Genomic DNA, 4,657 nt, shown 5'->3' with positions numbered 1-4,657 from the left:
CGCAATTAAGGAAGAATTTCTTAATAACAGTTCCTGTGGATACGACACTTGGTATTTAAATTTTCATAATATTACTCTGACAACGGGTACACTTACCTAGTAATTCGATTTTTACACACCACTACAACTGCTCCATTCATCTTTGGGCGATACGGGGAGGAATTATCATGTTGAATCTTGAAATTGTCACACAATTCTTTCATCATTTTGTTATTCAAATTAGTGTAATTGTCTGTTATTAACTTGCTTGGGAGGCCATACCGACAGATCAAATCCTTTTGAATGAATCTCACCACCACATTTCGGGTCACGCTAGCATATGAGGCAGCCTCAATCCATTTTGTGAAATATTCAATAGCAACTAAAATGAAGCGGTGACCATTAGAGGCTTTAGGTTCAATGGGCCCGATAACATCAATTCTCCACATTGAAAAAGGCCAAGGTGATGATAAAACATTCAAATTTGTTGAGGGAACATTAATATTGTCAGCATATGTCTAGCATTTGTGACATGTCTTCACATAGCGAAAGCAATCGGCCTCCATTGTCAACCAATAATATCCAGTTTGTAAAATCTTCTTTGCCATAGCATGTCCATTAACATGAGTCCCAAATGAACATTCATGAATCTCTTCCATGATCTTTCGTGCTTCTGAAGCATCCACACATCTGAGCAGAACCATATCATGATTCCTTTCGTAGAGCGCAACTCCATTCAGAAAGAAACTCATTGCTAACCTTCTCAATGTCCTTTTGTCATTTTCAACAGCATTTAATGGGTATTCTTGGTGTTTTAAGAAATTTTTAATGTCATGATACCAAGGTTTACTATTAGATTCTTCTTCAACCAGTTGACAATAGGCAGGATGATCAAGCTGTTGCATCTTTATGAACAACATGTCTTCTTTTTGACTCACTACAAACATTGATGATAAAGTAGATAAAGCATCAACCAATTGATTCTCCTCACAAGGAATATGTTGGAAAGCAATTTCATCAAAATACTCCACCAATTCTCTGATATAGGCTTGATATGGGATCAATTTGGCATCTCGAGTCTCCATTCACCTTTCAGCTGGTGGATGACCAAGGCTGAGTTACCATACACCTCAAGAATTTTGATCTTAGACTCTGTAGCTGCTTGAATTCCCATAGCACATGCTTCATATTCAGCTACATTATTTGTACAATCGAATGATAATCTAGCTGTGATCGGGATATATTGCTTCTCTAGGGAAATCAATATAGCACCAATTCCGTGTCCGAGTGCATTAGAAGAACCATAAAACATCATGACCCATTCGTCTTTTGCTGAAGATTCTTTCTCATTAAATAGCGCCATTATATTTTCATCAGGAAATTCGTACTGTATTGACTGATAATCATTCACCAGTTGATGAGCTAGGAAATCTGCGAAAGCACTACCTTTGATTGCTTTTTGAGTAACATACACAATATCATATTCTGACATAGGACCTACCAACGAGCAATCCTTCCAGTAAGGGCTGGTTTCTCAAAGATGTATTTGATTGGGTCCATTTTTGACACCAACCAAGTCATGTGACTCAACATGTATTGCCTTAACCTGCGAGCTGCCCAAGCCAAGGCACAACAGGTTTGCTCCAACAAAGAGTATCTAGCTTCATAATTAGGGAACTTCTTGCTCAAGTAATAAATGGCATGCTCTTTTCGACCCGATTCATCATCCTGACCTAAAACACATTCCATGAATCCTTCTAACATTGTCAAATACATATGAGTGGCCTTCCTGGCATTGGCGGCACCAGTATCAAAGGATTTTATAAATGCTTCTTTTTCTTCTCAAAAGCTTCTTGACAATCTTCATTCCATTCCATTGGTTGATTTTTTTGTAACAACTTAAAAATTGGTTCACAAGTGGCAGTTAGTTGGCATATGAATCGAACAATATAATTCAATCTCCCCAAAAATCCAAGGACCTCTTTTTCAGTGCAAGGCGGTAGCATTTTAATGATTGCTTTTGCCTTATCAGGATCAACCTCCATTCCTTTTTGACTGACTATGAACCCCAACAACTTGCCTGATTTCACTCCAAAGGTACCTTTGGCAGGGTTCAACAGCAATTTGAATTTCCTCAACCGCTCAAACAACTTGTATAAATTTACAACATGATCTTCTTCAGTCATTGATTTGGCAATCATATCATCCACATAGACTTCAACCTCCTTATGTATCAAATCATGAAATAATGTCACCATCGCCTTCTGATATGTTGCCCCAACATTTTTCAAACCAAAAGGCATGACCTTGTAGCAAAAGGTACCCCAAGGTGTAATGAATGTGGTTTTCTCCATATCCTCTTTAGCCATTTTGATCTGATTGTAACTTGAGTAACCATCCATGAAAGAGAAGAATGAATGTTGAGTTGTATTATCTACTATCACATCAATGTGAGGCAATGGAAAATCGTCTTTAGGGCTGGCTCTATTTAGATCTCGATAGTCAATACACATCCGAACCTTTTCATCTTTCTTAGGAACTGGCACAATGTTGGCCACCCATTGCGGGTATTTGGCAACAACAAGGAAACCCGCATCAAATTGTTTCTTAACCTCCTCCCTAATTTTCAATGACATCTCAGGTCTCATTCTCCTTAATTTTTGTTTAACTGGGAAGCACTCTGGCTTCAGCGGTAATTTATGTTCGACTATATCCACATCTAGGCCTGGCATATCTTGATAAGACCATGCAAAGATATCGCTATAATCATGCAAGAGTTTAATCAACTTGTCGTGCTCTTGTTTTTTCATGAGGGTGCCTATTTTGATTTCTCTCTTATCATCTTCAGTCCCCAAATTAATCGTCTCACTAGGTTCATCATAAGGTTGGATCTCTTTCACTTCTTGATCAACCAATTTTAGAAATTTTGAGGATAAATCAACATCACTATCATCTTCGACAGCTTGATTAATAGGACAATCAAAATTAGTGGATGAGATATTAGCACTGTTACTTTTAGACATGTCACTTTCAAATCTGCATTGTGTGAGAGTTGAGACAAAAAGAAAATAAACGACAAGGTTCAAATGATAAAGAAAGAAGACAAGAAAGGTTACTAAAAATTTAAACTGCATTTCATTCAAAAATATACTTAAAAGGAAACACGTGTCCCAACTTACAAAACAAACTAATATTTCGAATTACAAAAAGAAACCATATATCAGTGTTCTCAAAAAGTAATGATATTCTAAAGCTTTGGAACAAAACAATAGGATTAGCTTCAATGATTACTTTGAATAGTCATTAAAAATCACAGGTAATTCAATGATCTCCCAGTTGCCAACTTTTGTGTTCAGCAAACAAGTGCGGACCAGGTTCACAACTTCTTCTCTAGGTACATCTTCATCAACAGCAGCCACTGAGTCTTGAAACTCAAATCCAACACTATAGAAGCTCTTCAGAAGATCACAAATGGGGACCCCTTCAGTCTTAGGCTCCCTACCTATCCTTATTCTCATGGAGTTGTAACCATTTTGCTGCTTTTGTGGTGGTTTGTCTTGCCCCAAATCCATATTGACAACCTCCCTCGAGCATGACTTTAGCTGTTATTATGGATGTATTAGACAATTGAGGATTAACAATTGGAGCTCCCTCCCCAACATAAGTAGCATTTGCAATCTCTAAAGCCTAAAAAGAGGTCTCTAGAGCTTCTTCAGCGGCTTTGATATAAGGAGTGGATGAAGGTTTACTCACTAACACATTTTCTTCACCAGAGACAATCACTAGCTTATTGTCAATGATAAACTTCAATTTTTGATGCAATGTGGATGGTACAACTTCAGCAGAATGAATCCAAGGCCTCCCAAAAGGCAACTATAAGCTAGTGCAATGTCCATTACTTGAAACAAAATTTGAAAAGTGTAAGGACCAATTTGGATTGGGATTTCAATTTCTCCAATGACCTCTTTCCTTGTTCCATCAGAGGCTCTTACTATCATGGCATTGGGTTTCATACAGCGAGATTTGTCCCGCTATAGCGAGATATCCTATAGTTTACATCAATTAAACATTTCTAATTTTAAATAACATGTACAAACAACTAATATTAATTGCAATAATAATAAATTACAAAATGAGGATGTTACAAAAAAAGTATGCTATAGAATAACTATATATTGAGTCTAAATTATTTTTTATTTGTTCAATAGGCCCTTTTTAAAAGGAAACATTCTGACGGGTGTAATGAAAATTGTTGCTTATAGTGCTGAAGTGCCTAAGAAGGATTGCAGGCTTTAAATGGATTTTTAACCTTATTGAGTAAATTGGATAAGCAATTACATAAGGGTGGAAAATAATAACATTAAGCTGCAATCATACCGGAGAATAACATGATTAATTGTTTCCTTTTTGTTTTTGTTTTTTTTCTCATTTACGATGTAATCATGTTTTTGGTGGAAGATACTTCACATAGTAATTGTATCTGCATGTGTAAATGATATGGATTGAGGCAAATGCACTAAAGCAGGATGTATTGAATTATATTTATGATTGAGGATATTGTGGTATCTTCCAAACCTCTTTATTCATATCAAAAGTTAGATTTTGCATTGGAGTTTTAAAGGTAGAATGTTAATATTATTTTAAAAAATTATTACTCATGTTTTTTTTTCCTTTTTAC

Source organism: Abrus precatorius, unplaced genomic scaffold (assembly GCF_003935025.1).
Source record: "Abrus precatorius isolate BTA unplaced genomic scaffold, Abrus_2018 Scaffold11, whole genome shotgun sequence".
NCBI lineage: Eukaryota > Viridiplantae > Streptophyta > Magnoliopsida > Fabales > Fabaceae > Abrus > Abrus precatorius.
This window is presented reverse-complemented; position numbering follows the sequence as displayed.